This window comes from Somniosus microcephalus, chromosome 9, assembly GCF_052327205.1.
Source record: "Somniosus microcephalus isolate GS21.2 chromosome 9, FLI_Smic_1.0, whole genome shotgun sequence".
NCBI lineage: Eukaryota > Metazoa > Chordata > Chondrichthyes > Squaliformes > Somniosidae > Somniosus > Somniosus microcephalus.
In genome coordinates, this window is record NC_140995.1 from 16,589,637 (window position 1) to 16,611,041 (window position 21,405).

The 21,405-nt window shown below is 47.8% G+C and overlaps 1 protein-coding gene across 1 annotated transcript in view; it reads left to right on the forward strand.

The window, feature by feature from the left end:
* Positions 1–21,405, forward strand: part of LOC147112280 (myelin transcription factor 1-like protein) — a 568,764-nt gene that overhangs the window by 55,042 nt on the left and 492,317 nt on the right. The window lies entirely within an intron of this gene.

A 21,405-nucleotide genomic window follows, 5' to 3' on the forward strand; every position in this document is an offset into this window, starting at 1 on the left:
TGCCTTACCGCCTGCCGCTAGCAACGACAGGTTGAGGGGAGCGTTTTGCGGTCAGAAAGGGACTGGGGGAGCGTTATTTAAAGGCGACCGCTTCCTGCCTTTTTTTGTTGGTGACATTTTTGCACCACGCATTCTGAGAGAGAGAGAGAGAGACTTCTGGAGAGATTCAACGCTGTGTGAAGGAGTTTTGAGTACTGAGCAGCAATTTGCAGTTTTATTTTGATTTGCCCTTCATTGCTTCGCCAGCTCTCTGAGGTAGCGCCTCACTCCTCGGCGTTTTCACCTTAAGACAGGTGTGAAGCGCCTGATTTAGCGCTCCAATCACCTCCCAGGGCGATAAAAGCCAAGTTTGCTGTCGGAGGCGATAATTAGCGCCAGGCGCTAAACTTTGCGCACGGCCGATAATGGCGCCCCAAATGGGGCGATACCGAATTTTTCCCCCTAACTGTTTTTTCAAGCAAAAAAAAAAATCACAGTTCATTCTTATCGGCAGCCAGCAGCCTCTTTGGAGCTGTTGGAACGGGAAACTCCACCCCTGAACTTGGCCAACTCCCAGTGCATCATGCGCAATACGCCTGGAGTGACTTGGAATTATGTAAATGAGCTTACTTCACATTATGGGGCAAGGTCAGCACACTCAGGCACAAGTACAGCCAGCACCTCGCAAGCAGCGGTCTCATACTAACAGCTTCAGAGTACTGACTTGGATAGAAAACTGGTTGGCAGACAGGAAGCAAAGAGTTGGAATAAACGGATCTTTTTCCGAGTGGAAGGCAGTGACCAGTGGAGTACTGCAGGGATCAGTGCTAGGACCCCAGTTATTCACAATATATATTAATGATCTGGACGAGGGAACTAGATGTAATATCTCCAAGTTTGCAGATGACACAAAGCTGGGTGGGCGTGTGTGCTGTGAGGAGGATGCAGAGAAACTCCAGTACGATTTGGACAGGTTGGACGATTGGGCAGATGCATGGCAGATGCAGTATAATGTGGATAAATGCGAGGTTATCCACTTTGGTGGCAAAAACAGGAAGGCAGATTATTATCTGAACGGCAATAGATTGGGAAAAGGGGAAGTGCAACGAGACCTGGGTGTCCTTGTGCACCAGTCGCTGAAGGTAAGCATGCAGGTGCAGCAGGTGGTTAAGAAGGCAAATGGTATGCTGGCCTTCATAGTGAGAGGTTTCGAGTACAGGAGCAGGGATGTCTTGCTGCAGTTCTACAGGACCTAGGTGAGACCACACCTTGAGTATTGTGTGCAGTTTTGGTCAACTTATCTGAGGAAGGATGTTCTTGCCATGGAGAGAGTGCAGCGAAGATTCACCAGACTGATACCTGGGATGGCAGGAATGATGTATGAGGAGAGATTGGGTCGATTGGGCTTTTATTCGCTGGAGTTTAGAAGAATGAGAGGGGATCTCATTGAAACTTATAAAATTCCAACAGGACTAGACAGACTAGGTGCAGGAAGGATGTTCCCGATGGTCGGGGAGTCCAGAACCAGGGGTCACAGTCTAAGGATAAGTGGTAAGCCATTTAGGACAGAGATGAGGAGGAATTTCTTCACCCAGAGAGTGGTGAACCTGTGGAATTCTCTACCACAGTAGACAGTTGAGGCCAATTCATTAAATATATTCAAGGAGTTAGATATATTTCTTAAGGCTAAGGGGGATCAAGTGATATGGGGAGAAAGCAGGGACAGGGTACTGAATTTGGATGATCAGCCATGGTCGCATTGAATGGCGGCGCAGGCTCAAGGGGCCGAATGGCCTACTCCTGCTCCTATCTTCTATGTTTCTATAATTGCCCCCCCCCCTCACCCTGCCAAGGAACATGGTCTTTCATTGGTAGCTCAGAGCAATAATTTCAACCATTGTCCTCAGCAACCAGGCTATGGCAACCCTGCAATCAAATTCAAAAAAGGTTTGACAAAAATAGCAAACTTGTATAACATTCTTATGAATCTACAGTAATACTTCAGCTATTTCCTTCTCATCAGAACCTCAGTGAACTGTAGACTTCTTTGGTCAAGCATATCTATATGCATGCATAGCATCAGTAGATAATTGATTGGGCATAAACATTGGCCAAAGTTGATATTTGGTTGTAAATGGATTCTATTGTATGACTGGTGCTACAATGCAATAGAATAGCTACTGCAGTAGTATGTAAAGTGTAGTGTTGAAGTATTGATATCATTCTGAAAATAATAAAGCTTAATTTTATATAGCTTAATGTAGCCGTGACTTTTAATATTGCTCATTTTAAAGTGGAAGGGACCCCGATAAACATATGGAAGGGGCATAACACCAGTTTCAGTTGGGCGCCTTGGGCACTTGGAAATTGCCATCTTCCAATTTGGCAACTGGCACACTTCCGGAGGAGATTGCGCCGGGAACTTTCTCTTCCTTTCTCTTTCTTTAGGTGATCCTCACAACAGCGTGGCTAAATTTGGGAACTCAACATGTGGAGCATTGAACATGTGGAGCACTGAACATGTGGAGCATTGCAGATGTGAGCACCGTGCTACCACTTCAAATTGCACCATGGTTGCATTCACTGGTGTCAAATTTCTGAGTACGTTGTGATAGCTGGGAACCTCACCCAGTGACCGCATGTGCTCAGAAAATCTACCGCATTGTGCTGCAACGCTAGCCATTTTTCATTGAGTGAATTTGCAATTTGACTTAAATTTCCCACCATGTTAACTTTGCATGTGATGCAAAAAGTAGTGGTAGAGGCTAAACCTTTCATCATTCACTTCCACTTCAGTTAGTGAGCATTTATTGCTGTTGCTTTGAAGCATTTTCCTTGGTGAAAGTTCTAACTAAGGTTTAGGATGTCAGTGCTGGGGAATGGAACCTCTTGTCACTTTTGCCAGCCAGTGTCAGCATTAAAGATCCTCAGGTTAAAATCTCTCTTACCTGCCAAAGCAATGTTTCTAAGCCCCAATCTCAAAATAATATCTCAGCAGTGTGTATGTTTCCAAAGATCTGGCAGAGACCCAGCACAACCGTTCCGTGCCATTTTCTGGTGGGCTGCCACTGGTGTTATGGCAAGATACTACCAAAATTCATTGGGGCCTTTGTACGCGCGCGTCCCTCCTTCTCTCACTGGCAGCTGTTAGCAATTACAATTTTTACTTTTTCTAACTCTCAACATAACAGGTGATAATCAGGTAAGAACCAAAGGCGACACGAGGAAAAACCTTTTTGTGCAGTGAGTGGTTAGGATCTGGAATGCACTGCCTGAAAGGGTGGTGGAGGCAGACTCAATTGTGGCTTTCAAAAGGGAGTTGGATAAGTACCTGAAGGAAAAAGATTTGCAGGGCTACGGGGAAAGGGCGGGGGAGTGGGACTAGCTGAAGTGCTCTTGCAGAGAGCCGGCACGGGCTCGACGGGCCGAATGGCCTCCTTCTGTGCTGTAACCATTCTATGATTCAGTGCTGCCATTTCCCTTTTAAGCTGCAGCAGGTTTTATTTCCTGCTCCTGGACCCCAGGTTTCAGTCTCTCCCAATTCAATGTCACCTTTGGATCTTCTGCCAATCACCTTAAATCTGTGTCCTTTGGTTCTCAACTCTTCCGCCAATGGGAACATTTTTCTCTCTCTCTACTCTGTCTAGATCCCTCATGATTTTGAACATCTCTAATAAAAACTCTCCTCAACCTTCTCTGCTCAAAGGAGAACAACTCCAGCTTCTCCAGGCTATCCACGTAACTGAAGTCCCTCATCCCTGGAACCATTCTTGTAAATCTTTTCTGCACCCTCTCTAAAGCCTTTGCATCCTTCCTAAGGTGCGGTGCCCAGAATTGGACACAATATTGCATACTACAGGAACAACAATGACAACTTGCATTTATATAGTGCCTTTAAAAGAGTAAAATGTCCCTAGGCACGTCACAGGAGCATTATCAAACAAAACTTGACACTAAGGCCTAGAAATTCAGTGGCCTGCGCCACCAGTTTGCGCCCAAAGAGGGCACTAAGTGGCTTTTGCGCCACTGGCCACACCTACCGCGATATTTAGCGGGGCGCTAATGGTGGCGTTAGCCTGTAGCGCTGCGCCGCCACCGATGACGTCATCGGTGCGCGCAGCGCCCCGCTATCGCCCCGCTGGCCATATTTGATCGTGCCCGCCTCCTCAGTGCCGGCCGCAAATAGCGACCGGTACACAGGGGCCTACCTGTGGCGGTAGTGGCGCTAGTTAAGGTGGAGGTGCGGCCGGCCGCTTTTTCGGCGCCCGCCTGCCCGCACCTCCGTCCCCGGCCTCCTACACCTTCCCCCCCCCCCCCCCCCGCGGCATTGCCGGCTGTTTCCCGAGAGCCCAGCACTTCTCCTTGGTGCCAGGCTCATTTGCCGGCACTTGCGAGCGGGGATCGCGCTGTTGCAGGCACCTCCCCCTTAACAGTGGGAGGAAGGCCTGCAGTACCGCAGCGTGCCGTGCCGCAGCGTGTGGCGCTGCGGCCCTTAGCGCGCCGAAATTCAGTTTCAGCGCCCCAAGCGGGGCGCGGGAAGCCTCGTTTAGTGGCCCACTTCCATTTGGGGCGCAGAAACTGAATATCTGGATGGCGCAAGTGGCTCCGCACGCAGCGGTAATTCCGGCGCCCAGGCGAGCTTGGCGCCCCAAACTGAATTTTTAGCCCTATGTCCCATAAGGAGATATTAAGACAGGTGACCAAAAGCTTGGTCAAAGAAGTAGGTTTTCAGGAGTGTCTTAAAGGAGGAAAGAGGGATAGAATGGCGGAGAGGTTTACGGAGGAAATTCCACAACTTTGGGCCTAGGCAGCTGAAAGCACGACCACCAAGGCTGGAGCGAGTAAAACTGGGATTGCGCTAGAGGCCAGAATTGGAGGAGCGCCGAGGTCTCGGAGGGTTACAGGGCTGGAGGAATGGACAGAGATCGGGAGGGGCGAGGCCATGGAACGATTTGAAAACAAGGAGGAGAATTTTAAAATCGAGTCGTTGCTCAACTGGGAGCCAATGTAGGTCAGCGAACATAGGGGTGATGGGTGAAGGGGACTTGGTGAGAGCTAGGATATGGGCAGCCGAGTTTTGGATGAGATTAAGTTTGTGGAGGGTGGAAGATGGGAGGTGGGCCAAGCGTGTGTTGGAATAGTCAAGTCTAAAGGTAACAAAGACATGGATGAGGGTTTCAGCAGCAGAGGAGCTGAGGCAGGGGCAGAGTCGGGCAATGTTGTGGAGGTGGAAGTAGGCGGTCTTGATGATGGAGCGGATGTGTGGTTGGAAGCTCATCTCGGGGTCAAGTACGACACCAAGGTTGCGAACAGTCTGGTTCAGCCTCAGGCAGTGGGATGGAGTCGGTGGCTAGGGAACATAGAAAAATAGGAGCAGGAGTAGGCCATTCGGCCCTTCGAGCCTGCTCCGCCATTCAATATGATCATGGCTGATCCTCTATCTCAATACCATATTCCCCAAACGGGGTTTGTGGCGGCGACTGAAGACAATGGTCAGAATTTTGTTTACCTGGGTGGGTCGGGCGTGGGCTGTCGCCATGGCGGGTCGCGGTCCCGTTGTTGATTCCATACAACTCCTGAAATCGACTTTGTGCTAATGGGGCTGATTGAACCCACCCTGCGCGTTACCCGGCCCTATTAAATGGTGCGGGTCTGATGTAGTTATCGATGACGCCTTTACAGCCGGGATATTTCAAGGAGCCATGGCCACGTTGCCTTTGAAGGTTCATCTAGGAGTGGGCAGGCAGCACACTGCACCATTGGACTGCTGCAAACATTCCCAGAGATGACTGCACAGAGACAGAGGGCTGCACCCGGGTCCTCCGATGACTCCCTACATATGCTTGTGGAGGGAGTCAGAGAATGCCGGGAGACTTCTCTACTTTTATACTCCATCCCCCTTGCAATAAAGCCCAACATTCCAATTGCCTTCCTAATTACTTGCTGTACCTGCATGCTAACTTTTTGTGTTTCATGTACGAGGACGCCCAGATCTCGCTGTACCGCAGCATTCTGTAGTCTCTCCCCATTTAAATAATATTTTGCTTTTCTGTTCTTCCTAGCAAAGTGGATAACCTCACATTTTCTCACATTATACACCATCTGCCAAATTTTTGCCCACTCACTTAACCTATCTGCATTGCTTCGTGTCCTTCTCACAATTTGCTTTGTATCGTCTGCAAATTTGGCTACTGTACACTCGGTTCCTTCATCCAAGTTATGGATTGTAAATAGATTGTAAATAGTTGGGGCCCCAGCACTGATCCCTGTGGCACCCCACTAGTTACAGTTTGCCAACCTGAAAATGACCCATTATACCGACTCTCTGTCTTCTGTTAGTTAGCCAATCCTCTATCCATGCTGACATATTACCCCCAACATCATGAGCTCTTATCTTGTGCTTTTATGTGGCACCTTATCGAATACCTTTTGGAAATCCAAATGCACTACATCTACTGGTTCCCCTTTATCCACCCTGCTCTTTACATCCTCAAAGAGCTCTAATAAATTTGTCAAACACGATTTCCCTTTCATAAAACCATGTTGACTCTGTTTGATTGTATTATGATTTTTTGAATGTCCTGTTACTACTTCCTTAATAATGGATTCCAGTATTTTCCCAATGACAGATGTTAGGCTAACTGGCCTCTAGTTTCCTACTTTCTGTCTCCCTCCTTTCTTGAATAGGCACATTACATTTACGGTTTTCCAATCTGCTGGGACCTTGCCAGAATCTAGGGAATTTTGGGAGATTACAACCAATGCATCCACAATCTCTGCTGTCACTTCTTTTAAGACCCTAGGATGCAGGCCATCAGGTCCAGGGGACTTGTCAGCCTTCATCAGCGATGCAGAAATTGCTATCAGGGAGGAGGAGTGTGAAATATTAGATGAAATAAGCAGAGTTAAACAGGAATTATTAAGAGGTTTAGCATCTTTGAACATGGATAAATCCATAGGCCCGGATGAAATGTATACCAGACTGTTAAGAGAAATAAGAGACAAAATAGCAGAGGCTCTGACCATCATTTTCCAATCCTCTCTGGCTACAACTGTGGTGCCGGAGGACTGGAGGACTGCTAATGTGGTACCGTTGTTTAAAAAGGGAGAACGGGTTAGGCCGAGTAATTACAGGCCAGTCAGCCTAACCTCGGTGGTGGGAAAATTATTGGAGAAAATTCGGAGGGACAGGATAAATCTTCATTTAGAAAGACACGGATTAATCAGGAACAGTCTGCATGGATTTGTTAAGGGAAGGTCATGTCTGACTAACTTGATTGAATTTTTTGAGGAGGTCAGAAATGGGGATGTTCGCTGATGACTGCACAGTGTTCAGCGCCATTCACAACTCTTCAGATAATGAAGCAGTCCATGCCCGCATGCAACAAGACCTGGACAACGTTCAGGCTTGGGCTGATAAGTGGCAGGTAACATTCGCACCACACAAGTGCCAGGCAATGACTATCTCCAACAAGCGAAAGTCTAACCACCTCCCCTTGACATTCAACGGTATTACCATCGGCGAATCCCCCACCATCAACATCCTGGGGGTCACCATTGACCAGAAACTTAACTGGACCAGCCACATAAATACTGTGGCAACAAGAGCAGGTCAGAGGCTGGGTATTCTGCGGCGAGTGTCTCACCTCCTGACTCCCCAAAGCCTTTCCACCATCTACAAGGCACAAGTCAGGAGTGTGATGGAATACTCTCCACTTACCTGGATGAGTGCAGCTCCAACAACACTCAAGAAGCTCCATCCAGGACAAAGTAGCCCAGTTGATTGGCACCCCATCCACCACCTTAAACATTCATTCCCTCCACCACCAGCGTACCGTGGCTGCAGTGTGTACCATCTACAAGATGCACTGCAGCAACTCGCCAAGGCTGCTTCGACAGCACAATCCAAACCCGCGACCTCTTCCACCTAGAAGGACAAGGGCAGCAGGCGCATGGGAACGCTACTACCTCCCACTTCCCCATCAAGTCACACACCACCCTGACTTAGAAATATATCGCCGATCCTTCATCGTCGCTGGGTCAAAATCCTGGAACTCCCTCCTTAACAGCACTGTGGGAGTACCTTCACCACACGGACTGTAGCGGTTGAAGAAGGTGGCTAGCCACCACCTTCTGAAGGGTAATTAGGGATGGGCAATAAATGCTGGCCTTGCCAGCGACGCCCACATCCCATATACGAATTTTAAAAAAACAAGGAGGGTCAATGAGTATAGTGCTTTTGATGTAGTCTTATATGGATTTTAGCAAAGTTTCTGATAAGGTCCCACATGGCAGACTGGTCATGAAAGTAAAAGTCCATGGGATCCAAGGCAAAGTCGCAAGTTGGATCCAAAATTGGCTCAGAGGCAGGAAACAAAGGGTAATGGTCAAAGGGTGTTTTTGTGACTGGAAGGCTGTTTCCAGTGGGGTTCTGCAGGGCTCAGTACTGGGTCCTTTGTTTTTTGTGGTATATATCAATGATTTGGACTTGAATGTAGGAAGTATGATTAAGAAGTTTGCAGATGATGCAAAAACTGGCTGTGTGGTTGATAATGAAGAAGAAAACTGTAAACTGCAGGAAGATATCAATGGACTGGTCAGGTGGGCAGAACAATGGCAAATGGAATTCAATCCGGGGAAGTGGGAGGTATTGCATTTGGGGAGGGCTAACAAGGCAAGGGAATACACAATAAATTGTAGGACACTGTGAAGTGCAGAGGATCAGAGGGACCTTGGAGTACATGTCCACAGATCCCTGAAGGTAGCAGGACAGGTAGATAAGGTGGTAAAGAAGGCATACGGGATACTTGCCTTTATTAGCTGAGGCATAGAATATAAGAGCAGGGAGGTTATGCGTGAACTGTATAAAACACTAGTTAGGCCACAGCTAGAATACTGCGTGCAGTTTTGGTCATCAAATTACAGGAAGGATGTGATTGTACTGGAGAGGGTACAGAGGAGATTTATGAGGATGTTGCCTAGGCTGTGGAATTTTAGCTACGAGGAAAGATTGGATAGGCTGGGGTTGTTTTCTTTGGAACAGAGGAGGCTGAGGGGAGACCAAATTGAGGTGTATAAAATTATGCGGGGCCTAGATAGAGTGGATAGGAAGGACCTATTTCCCTTAGCAGAGAGGTCAATAACCAGGGGGCATAGACTTAAAGTAATTGGTAGAAAATTTAGAGGGGATTTGAGGAGAAACTTTTTCACCCAGACGGTGGTGGGGGTCTGGCACTCACTGCCTGAAAGGGTGGTAGAGGCAGAGACCCTCATCACATTTAAAAGTACTTGGATATGCACTTGAAGTTCCGTAACCTACAAGGATACGGACCAAGGGCTGGAAAGTGGGATTAGGGTGGATAGCTTTGTCGGCCGGCACGGACAAGATGGGCCGAATGGCCTCCTTCTGTGCTGTACATTTCTATGATCGTTTGATTTAGTTCCATTAGTTTGCCGAATACTTTTTCTCTATTGATATTGATTGTTTTAAGTTCCTCCCCCCTTTTGCCCCTTGATTTTCCATTATTATTGGGATACTTTTAGTGTCTTCTACCGTGAAGACAGATACAAAATATTTCTTCAAAGTCTCTGCCATTTCCTTGTTTCCCATTATTAGTTCCCCAGTCTCATCCTCTAAGGGACCAACATTTACTTTAGCTACTCTCTTCCTTTTTATATATTTGTAGAAGCTCTTACTGTCTGTTTTTATATTTCTTGCTAGTTTAATCTCATAATCTGTTCTCGCCCTCTATTATTTTTTTAGTTATCCTTTGCAAGTTTTTAAAAATTTCCCAATCTTCTGGCCTACCACTAATCTTTGCAACATTGTATGCCTTTTCTTTCAATTTGATACCCTCCTTAACTTAGCTGCCACGTCGGTAACCGCGCCCGGGGGAAAGGCACGTGGGGGCGGGATGACGGCGGGTTTCCGACCCGCTCCAAGATATTGCAAATTTCCCACCAGCCCGCCTCCGATCGCACCCGCACGGACCCCAGAAAATTCCGGCCAAAGGCTTCGGTCTTCCCAATGTTTAGTTGGAGGAAATTTCTGCTCATCCAGTACTGGAGGTTGGACAGGCAATGTGACAAATTAGAGACCGTGGAGGGGTCGAGAGAAGTGGTGGTGAGGTGGGTGTCATCAGCGTATTTGTGGAACCTGATGTGTTTTCAAATGGTGTCGCTGAGGTGCAGCATGTAGGTGAGAAATAGGAGGGGGCCAAGGTTAGATCCTTGAGGGACACCAGAGGTGACGGGAAGAGAAACCATTGCAGGTGATTCTCCGGCTACAATTGGATAGATAAGAATGGAACCAGGCGAATGCAGCCCCACCCAGCTGGATGATGGAAGAGAGGCATTGGCGGAGGGTGGAGTGGTCAACCGTGTCAAAGACTGCAGACAGGGCGAGAAACATAGAAACATAGAAGATAGGAGCAGGAGTAGGCCATTCGGCCCCTCGAGCCTGCTCCGCCATTTAATGAGATCATGGCTGATCTTCCAAATTCAGTACCCTGTCCCTGCTTTCTCCCCATATCCCTTGATCCTTTTAGCCTTAAGAAATATATCTAACTCCTTCTTGAATATATTTAATGAATTGGCCTCAGCTGCCTTCTGTGGTAGAGAATTCCACAGGTTCACCACTCTCTGGGTGAAGAAATTCCTCCTCATCTCAGTCCTAAATGGCTTACCCCTTATCCTTAGACTGTGACCCTTGGTTCCGGACTCCCCCGCCATCGGGAACATCCTTCCTGCTTAAAACGAGAAGGACGAGGAGGAATAATTTACCGTGGTCACAGTCACATAGGATGTCATCTGTGACTTTGATGAGAAGCAGAATAAGTATATGTTCTTCAGATTTGGCTAGAGGGTAACTGGGCTCTCCTTGCTCTGTGAAGGCAACAGATGGTACATTGTGAGTTAATGAAATCTCTTATCTGTTTCCACTTATCCCGCAGTTCCAACGGGGGGAGGATGGTATGCTCAAAGAGTGCGAGGGTGGAAGAATCTGCGCTACATCGTTGTTGCACTTTCACAGATCCTCACTGCCTTCGAGCATGGCCCCCTGCTGGGAACATAGGATTGGTCAATTTACCCTGACATGCTTTATTATACAGCAATTGTGTACAATCAATCCATTTGGAGTGTGCGGACACATTGATGTGACATGGTGTAAATTATGCAATATCTGAATAAGGGGATCCAACAACCTGCTCTAGGCTACACCTTCGGATAATTTACAAGTTTTGCATTTAAACGTATGAACAGTGGGGATTGAGACATTGATTTGGCTCAGTGAAACCCTCTCTCCCATTGCGATATATATATAATGTAGTACGCATAACCTTGCTATAGACACTTAACATCTGAACTGCCACGCACTTACTAACATTTCTGTGCAAGTACAGCTGTTTTAGCATACGCCTTTTACAATTGCAACTGCTCATTGTGGTCATATATGCTCCATGCTACTACTTTATATTAATATACATACCTTCCCATTGCTATTCTAGTGATTATTACAGAGTTTGCCATTTTTATCATATATTTCCATGACACGAAACTAGAAGGGATTGTGAGTTGTGAGGAGGTTGCAAAGAGGCTTCAAGGCGATTTAGACAAGTTGAGTGAGTGGGCAAATACCTGGCAGATGCAGTATAACATGGATAAATGTGAAGTTATCCACTTCGGTAGGAAAAACAGAAAGGCTGAGTATTATTTAAATGGTGATAGATTGGGAAATGTTGATGTACAGAGGGACCTGGGTGTCCTCGTACACCAGTCACTGGAGGCAAACATGCAGGTGCAGCAAGCAGTTAGGAAGGCAAATGGTATGTTGGCCTTCATTGCAAGAAGATTTGAGTACAGGAGCAAGGATAAGAACATAAGAAAATAAGAAATAGGAGCGAAAATAGGCCACTCGGCCCTTCGAGCCTGCTCCACCATTCAATGAGATCATGGCTGATCTTCTGCCTCAACTCCATTCACCGGCCCTATCGCCATATCCCTTGATGCCTTTACTAGTCAGAAATCTATCGACTTCTGTTTTGAATATACCCAATGACTGAGCCTCCACAGCCCTCTGGGGTAGAGAATTCCAAAGATTCACCACCCTCTGTGAAGAAATTTCTTCTCATCTCAGTCCTGAATGGCCTACCCTTTATCCTGAGGCTGTGGCTCCTGGTTCTAGACTCCCCAGCCAAGGGAAACATTCTCCCAGCATTCACCCTATCAAGCCCTGTAATAATTTTGTATGCTTCAATGAGATTCCCTCTCATTCTTCTGAATTCAAGAGAATACAGGCTTAGTTTACTCAATCTCTTCTCATACGACAGCCCCGCCATCCCAGGAATCAATCCCGTGAACCTTCGTTGCACTCCCTCTATGGCAAGTATATCCTTCCTTAGGTAAGGAGACCAAAATTGTACACAGTACTCCAGGTGTGGTCTCGCCAAAACCCTATATAATTGGAGTAAGACTTCTTTACTTCTGTACTCAAATTCTCTTGTAATGAAGGCCAGCATACCATTTGCCTACCTAATGGCTTGCTGCACCTGCACATTCATTTTCAGTGACTCATGTACAAGGACACCCAGGTCCCTTTGAGCATCTGCATTCCCCAATCTTTCACCATTTAGGAAATACTCTGCCTTTCTGTTTTTTCTGCCAAAGTGGATAACTTCACATTTATCCACATTATATTCCATCTGCCATGTTCTCGCCCACTCACTCAGCCTGTCGAGATCCCCTTGAAGCCTCTTCACTTCCTCTTCACAACTGACACTGCCGCCTAGCTTTGTATCATCAGCAAATTTGGAAATGTTACATTTAGCCCCCTCATCCAAATCATTGATATAGATTGTGAATAGCTGAGGCCCAAGCACTGATCCTTGCAGTACCCCACTAGTCACAGCCTTCCATCCTGAAAAAGACCTGTTTATCCCTACTCTTTGTTTTCTTTCTGTTAACCAATTCTCAATCCATGCTAGTATATTACCGCCAATTCCATCTGCCCTAATTTTGTTCACCAACCTCTTATGTGGGACCTTATCGAAGGCCTTCTGAAAATCCAGATACACCACATCTACTGGTTGCCCTTTGTCTACTCCACTAGTTACATCCTCAAAGAACTCCAATAGATTTGTCAAACAGGATTTCCCTTTCATAAATCCATGTTGACTCTGCCCAATCTTACTATTAGTTTCTAAGTGCCCAGTTATTGTATCCTTTATAATAGATTCCAGCATATTCCCAACTACTGATCCGAGGCTAACAGGTCTGTAGTTCCCCGTTCTCTCTCTCCCTCCTTTCTTAAATAGCGGGGTTACATTGGCTATCCTCCAATCTGCAGGAACCGTTCCAGAATCTATAGAATTTTGGAAGATGACAACCAATGCGTCCACCATCCCAATGGCCACCTCTTTCATAAACCTAGGATGTAGGTCATCCAGTCCTTGGGATTTATCGACTTTTAGTCCCATTAATTTTGCCAGTACTGTTTTTTTACCAATAATAATTTCTTTAAGTTCCTTATTCTCACCACACCCTTGGTTTTCTCGTATTTCTGTGAGGTTTTTTGTGTCTTCCTCCATGAAGACAGAAACAAAGTATTTATTTAATTTGAGGAAAAACTTTTTCACCCAGGGGGTGGTTGGAATCTGGAACTCACTGCCTGAAAGGGTGGTAGAGGCAGGAACCCTCACAACATTCAAGAAGCATTTAGATGAGCACTTGAAACACCATGGGGCTGGATTTTCATTCAGAAGTCGGGAAGGAGGCGGGACGACAGCTTTCTGGTTTTAGTCCTGCCTCCATCGAGATGCGGCCAATCCACGCGATTTTCCCTTGATTGACCTTGTTGAGCCCACCCAGCAGGCTCAGCAGGCCAATTAACGACCACCCGGCAACAGTTGACAGATGAAATATCAGTGTTTCACAGCTGTTTGAAGCTGTCAAACACTGACAGTCTTACTTCTAACCTGAGTCCTTTGATGCAGACTCAGTTAGAAAGCTCGCCGGCACTGAAAGCTGCAGGCTGTCACTTTTGACAGCTCGCGGCCATTCTGCTTTCTGTGCCGGCTGAATGATGGACTCCTGAAGCCTAGAGGAAGGAAGGCTGTAAAGGTAAGTACAGGTAATTTAAACTTCTTTACACACTTTAGACACACCAAACACACTTACCTTTGCACTCATGCACCCATCACTCACCTGAACACCGACATCTCGACCCCTCCAAGGCCTTCAACCCGACGGCCCGCCTGCTCTAACCTGGCGTGGTTTGGAGCCGTCGGGAATCCCACACAACACCCCTCAAAATAGGGATTAGGCTGAAAACTGCCTGTTAACTACCTGTTAACAGGCAGTTAATTGGCACTAATCCCTTCCCGCCTCGGGGAGGCGGGTCCCAGTGCGGGGCGGGTACCCACCTCCTTTGAAACTTACGTGGAGGCGGGTTTTGGGTGGGATGGTGTTGGGACCCCCGAATTTGGGATTTTTGCCCCCCCCGCACGCCTAAAAGCCCGCCTCACGGCACACTGAAAATCAACCCCCATCACATACAAGTCTATGGACCAAGTGCTGGAAAATGGGATTAGAAAAGATAGGGCTTGATGGCTGGTGCAGACACGATGGGCCGAAGGGCCTCTTTCTGTGCTGTATATCTCTATGACTCTATTAATTTCTCTGCCATTTCCTCATTCCCCATTATAAATTCTCCCCTGCCTGACTGTAAAGGACCTACATTTACCTTCGCCAGTCTTTTCCTTTTCACATAACTATAGAAGCTTTTACAATCCGTTTTTATATTTTTCGCTAGTTTGTGCTCTTATTCCATTTTCCCTTTCTTTATCAATTTCTTGGTCCCCCTTTGCTGATTTCTAAAAAGATCCCAATCCTCAGGCTGACTGCTTTTTCTGGCAACTTTATAAGCTTCCTCCTTTGACTTAATACAAGCTTTAATTTCTTTTGTTAGCCATGGTTGGATCACTTTTCCTTTTGGGTTTTTATGCCCTAGAGGAATATATGTTTGTTGCAAATTATGCATTATTTCCTTGAATGTTAGCCATTGTATGTCCACCTTCATACCTTTTAGTGTAGTCTCCCAATCTACCATGTCTTACTGCAGTTACACAGGGCCTTGGTGAGACCACACCTGGAGTACTGTGTGCAGTTTTGGTCTCCTTACCTAACAAAGGATATACTTGCCTTAGAGGGAGTACAGCGAAGATTCACCAGATTGCTTCCTGGGATGGCAGGACTGTTGTATGAGGAGAGATTGGGTCGACTAGGCCTGTATTCACTAGAGTTTAGAAGAATGAGAGGGGATCTCATTGAAACGTATAAAATTCTGACAGGGCTAGTCAGACTGGATGCAGGGATGATGTTTCCCCTGGCTGGGGCTCTAGAACAAGGGGTCACAGTCTCAGGATAAGGGGTAGGACATTTAGGACTGAGATGAGGAGAAATTTCTTCACTCAGAGGGTGGTGAACCTGTGGAATTCTCTACCACAGAAGGCTGTGGAGGCCAAGGGCTCGTATTTCCAAGCCCCGTTGAGGTGGGTTTGGAAGCGGGAGTGGGGGGAAAATTGCAGAATCGGGGGGCACGAACCCTTCCCGCCCCCAACCCGTCTCCATGCCCGTTTCCCAGGAGGCGGGTCCCCGACCTGTGCTGGGAGCCGCCTCCCCAAGGCGGGAAGGGGATTAGTGCCAATTAACTGCCTGTTAACAGGTAGTTAACAGAAAGTTTTTGGCTTAATCCCTATTTTTAGCCCTGACGTGTGGGCTGCCTGACGGCTCCAAACCACGCCAAGTTAGCGAGGCGGACCGTTGGGCTGAAAGGCTTGGAGGGTTCAAGATGTCCGGTGTTCAGGTGAGTGATGGGTGCATGAGTGCAGAGGTAAGTGTGTTTGGTGTGTGTAAAGTGTTTAAATAAGTTTTACTTACCTTTACTTACTAATGCAGGCTTCCTTCCTTCAGGTCTCGGGAGTCCCTCATCTCACCGGCACAGAAAGCAGAATGGCCGTGAGCTGTCAAAAGTTGCAGCATTCTGCTTTCTGTTCTGGAGAGATTTCTAACTGAGTCTGTGGAGAAGGACTCAAGTTAGAAGTCAGATTGTCAGTGTTTGACAGCTTCACAGAGCCGTCAAACGCTGATAATTCATCTGTCAAAAGTTCTTGACAGATGAAATGTCAATCCCTGACGTCACCTGTAACCGGGTGTCCCTTAATTGGCCTGCTGAGCCCGCTGGGTGGGCTCAACAAGGTCAATCAAGGGAAAATCGCGTGGGTTGGCCACAACTCGATGGAGGCGGGACTACAACCCAAAAAGTGGGAGTCCCGCCTCCATCACGTCCCCATTGACAAAATCCAGCCCCAAGTCACTGAATATATTTAAGAAGGAGATAGATAGATTTCTAGACACAAAAGGCATCAGGGGGTATGGGGAGAGAGCAGGAATATGGTATTGAGATAGAGGATCAGCCATGATCATATTGAATGTTGGAGCAGGCTCGAAGGGCTGAATGGCCTACTCCTGCTCCTATTTTTCGATGTATCTATCTATGTTCTATGTTGTCTTCTCCTTTGCATATTTGAGGACTTCATCTCTCACTCAAAAAATGTGATTGCGTCACTTCATTCTGGGGCCAGGTCAGCAAGTATGCGTTTTTTCTGATACTGCAACGCCAATTTCTACTCCAATTGCATGCTCCACACAGTTGGATTTGTGAAATTTCTGACTTTTATAAAAGGTGAAGTAGCTTCATAAATAAATAAATAATACTTGCATTTATATGGTGCCTTATCACGCAGAAGCATCTTACAGGCTTCGCACGATTAATTATTTTTTCCTGAACTGCAGTGTAAAATTGAAGTGTTACGCAGGCAAACAATAACACTGCTTGAGAAAGCGAATCGCGATTGGCTGTTGTTATTTTTTGTAACTGCTGATGGAATTGCATTCTCAGGTCCTCACATTTAAAAAAAATCTGTGCCCCCGCCCGACACAAGCTTAACTCCCCTCGCCTGGCAGTTTTTTCAGGTGCTAAATGGGTGCCTAAGACAGCAATTTGGCAGGCAGGAAGCACGCGCTCATCACGAGCCAGATGTACGCTGCCCACCATACTGGTATGGACAAACAAATGGTCGCATTTATTACCAACACCAGATTTCTGATTGGTCACCTTAGAGGACAAAACCTGATATCTGATTGGTCACCTTGGAGGACAAGGCCTGATTTCTGATTGGTCCCCTTGGAGGACAAGACACACCCAACAGTTTCTCTGGAATGTGTAATCAGATCCTGCCTGCCTAAGTAATCAATTACTTTGTAAAGTGTAATTCAAGCCATTCTGACTGCTCCAGACAGAACAGAGCTGACATAGAACGGACAGGGCTCACCCTCACAGGTTGAGACCTTCACACACCCCCCAGACAAGTTCCTGCCCCCTCAACGAGTTCCTAATCTTTCTCCCAACCCCCGAGTTACTGACCTTTTCCCTCCTCAGCAAGTTCCTGACCCTGACTATCCTCCCCCAAGATCCTAACGTTCTCCCCTTGTCCGAGTGCCTGACCTCCCACCCTCCGAGATCCTGACCCCCTCCTCCCTCCAATGTTTCTGATGTCCTCCACCCACCCAAGTTCCTGAACTTCTCCCCCCCCACCAGTTCCTGACCTTCTCACCCTGCCCAAGTTCCTGACCTCCTCTCCCCTCCCCTCCGACCCTCTCTCACCCCCCCTCCAACCCTATCTCTCCCCCCGCCGACCCTCTCTCTCCCCCCTCCGACCCGCTCTCTTCTCCCTCCTCCGATCTCCTCTCTCTCTCCCCTCTGATCTCTCTCTCTCCCCTCCGATCTCCTCTCTCTCTCCCCTCTGATCTCTCTCTCTCCCCTCCGATCTCCTCTCTCTCTCCCCTCCGACCTCCTCTCTCTCTCTCCTCCTCCTCTGGACAGGCTGAATTCAGAGAGAATGTTTCCAATGGCCGGGGAGCACAGAACCAGGGGCCACAGTCTAAAAATAGCGGGCAAATCATTTAAAACAGAGATGAGGAAGAATTTCTTCACTCAAAGAGTGGTGAGCCTGTGGAATTCCCTGCCACAGAGGGCTGTGAAGGCTAATTCAATAAATATTTTCAAGAGAGAATTGGATATATTTCTGAAGGCTAAGGGGATTAAGGGTTACGGAGAAAAGGCGGGGACGGGGTACTGAACTGGTAAGATCAGCTATGATCTCAGACGAAGATCAGCCATGATCTCATTGAATGGCGGAGCAGGCTCGAAGGGCCGAATGGCCTACTCCTGTTCCTATCTCTATGTAACTATGATCTCCTCTCTCTCTCCCCTCCGATCTCCTCTCTCTCTCCCCTCCGATCTCCTCTCTCTCTCCCCTCTGATCTCCTCTCTCTCTCCCTCCGATCTCTCTCTCTCCCCTCCGATCTCTCTCTCTCCCCCTCTGATCTCCTCTCTCCCCTCCGATCTCTCTCTCTGTCTCCCCTCCGATCTCCTCTCTCTCTCCCCTCTGATCTCCTCTCTCTCTCCCCTCCAATCTCCTCTCTCTCCCCCTCCGATCTCTCTCTCTCCCCTCTGATCTCCTCTCCCTCTCCCCTCCGATCTCTCTCTCTCTCTCCCCTCTGATCTCCTCTCTCTCTCCCCTCCAATCTCCTCTCTCTCCCCCTCCGATCTCTCTCTCTCCCCTCTGATCTCCTCTCTCTCTCCCCTCCGATCTCCTCTCTCTCTCCCCTCCGATCTCCTCTCTCTCTCCCCTCTGATCTCCTCTCTCTCTCCCCTCCGATCTCTCTCTCTGTCTCCCCTCCGATCTCCTTTCTATCTCCCCACCGATCTCCTCTCTCTCTCCCCTCCGATCTCCTCTCTCTCTCCCCTCCGATCTCCTCTCTCTCCCCACCGATCTCCTCTCTCTCTCCCCTCCGATCTCCTCTCTCTCTCCACTCCGATCTCCTCTCTCTCTCCCCTCCGATCTCCTCTCTCTGTCCCCTCCAATCTCCTCTCTCTCTCCCCTCCAATCTCCTCTCGCTCTCCCCTCCGATTCCCTCTCTTCACCCTCTGATCACCGATTTCCTCTTTCTTTCGCCCCTTTCGATCTTCTCTCTTCCCCCTCCGCCACCACCCCTCCACCACTGCCACCAATGGATCCTTACGGAGCTGCAGGCCACAACTGTTAGGTACTGCGCATGCGCAGCTCTGGGATACCGTGCATGCGCAGAAGGCCGCTAAAGTGCTCGTGCAGATAATCACTGCAAAAAAAGGGCGTCCAGGGCCCACGCCTGTAACAGGTATCAGGAGGTCCTTTGCTTATGCAAATAAGGGTCTCAGCACTTGTTTGAGGCAACCTGTGCAAAATTGGGTTGCCCTTAATGCTGGGGCGTCTTCATTCAGGAGCACAAGGTCTACTTGCGGCCATAAAGAAGTCTTACTCCAATTATATAGGGCCTTGGTGAGACCACGCCTGGAGTACTGTGTACAATTTTGGTCTCCTTACCTGAAGAAGGATATACTTGCCATAGAGGGAGTGCAACGAAGGTTCACGAGATTGATTCCTGGGATGGCGGCACTGTCGTGTGAGAAGAGATTGAATAAACTAGGCCTGTATTCTCTTGAATTCAGAAGAATGAGAAGGGATCTCATTGAAGCATACAAAATTATTACAGGGCTTGATAGGGTGGATGCTGGGAGAATGTTCCCCTTGGCTGGGGAGTCTAGAACCAGGGGCCACAGCCTCAGGATAAAGGGTAGGCCATTCAGGACTGAGAGGAGAAGACATTTCTTCACACAGAAGGTGGTGAATCTTTGGAATTCTCTACCCCAGAGGGCTGTGGAGGCTCAGTCATTGGGTATATTCAAAACAGAAGTCGATATATTTCTGACTAGTAAAGGCATCAAGAGATATGTCGATAGGGCCGGTGAATGGAGCTGAGGCAGAAGATCAACCATGATCTCATTGAATGGCGGAGCAGGCTTGAAGGGCCGAATGGCCTACTCCTGCTCCTATTTCTTATGTTCTTATGTTAACCAGCAGTCCTTAAAGGGACCTCTGCAGGCCGCCACCAAAAAGTTACGATTAAAAAAATACTTTCCTGAACTAAAACCATGGGTTGCTGTCGCCCACCGCCTGACCCCAATGTTTCCTGTAATTTTGTTTGGCACTGCGCGGCCCTTTTAAGGGGTTGCGCGGACCATTCAAAACACCGCGCATGCGCAGTTTTGGCATTGAAAAACCGGCTGCACGTGTTCACTGGAGCGCTGCGCGGTCATGAAGTTTAAAGGGAACATTAATTCACCCCCCCCTTCTGATTGTCATCTCGACCACCCTGCTCGACACCCCACTCTGCTGTCCCCCTCCCTGATTGTCCCTCATCCAGTTGCCCCCCCGCTCCCGATTGCCCCCTCCCAATCCTTGCCTTTCCTGGCTGCCCCCCCCCCCTCCCAATCACCTTCCCTCCCCCTTTAAACACTTACCTGAGGCTGCCACCAGCGACCCGAAATTCCAAGGCTCTTTGCCGGCGAGTTGCCCGTGCTGGATGTGCATCAACCCTACCCATTCATGCGCAGGGGTCGTGCTGACAGGAAAGAATTTCTAAGCCACAGTCCTTTTGTCTTCTTGTTGCCCTGCTTTCTTCCCCATTTTCACCTCTTCTTAAAGGCATTGACTAATATTGGGTTATGCTTCCATGGGGGATGGGTGTTCTCTGATACCACATCCAAGTGATCATTGTTTGTGTACAAGCCTAGGCAGTGAGTGTAGGCACTCTGATTGAATCACCGTCACCCTGATCCTATCCTTAGCTGAAGTCCACATATTTGATCACTTATTATAGATAGCAATCTTGAGCACGAACCCCAGCCAGTTGTGTTTTTTGCTAGCTCAAGAGCATTGCGATTAATGTCTCTGACACCCCTGATTCTGGAAAACAAGAAATATTTTGACTACTGACAACTGTAGTGAGTGTGATAACAGTTAAGTTGCACCCTCCAGTGCTTATACATGAAATGCAGCGGTCACTACAGCAAGCAATCTACAGGAAAAGATCTTGTACAGTACCCCATCTGGTGTGGTACAGAGTCCCATAGACTGATGAGGTTTGATCCATAGTTTGTGCTGAGTGTTTTAGGGGTTCATGTCGTTCGGAGATCACGTCAGGTAAGTAGGTCGGGTTCTCCATGTCTCCCCATTTCTGAGAATAGGTGACAGCTGCAAAAGTGGTATGAAAGCTACCATTTCACAGCTGGTCACTTTCCAATGTCAGAAGCTTCAGCCTTCGGGACTTGGAAGACACTTTTGAGCTGTATGCAGTTTGGAAGTGTTTGGAGTAAACTCTCTATCCACTGTCATCTCCTTGGAGCAAGCTGTCTCACCCTTAGCAGATTGCTTCTGTCATCTCAACTTCAGCTGCCATCTATTCCAGCAACATCGGTGCCCTGGA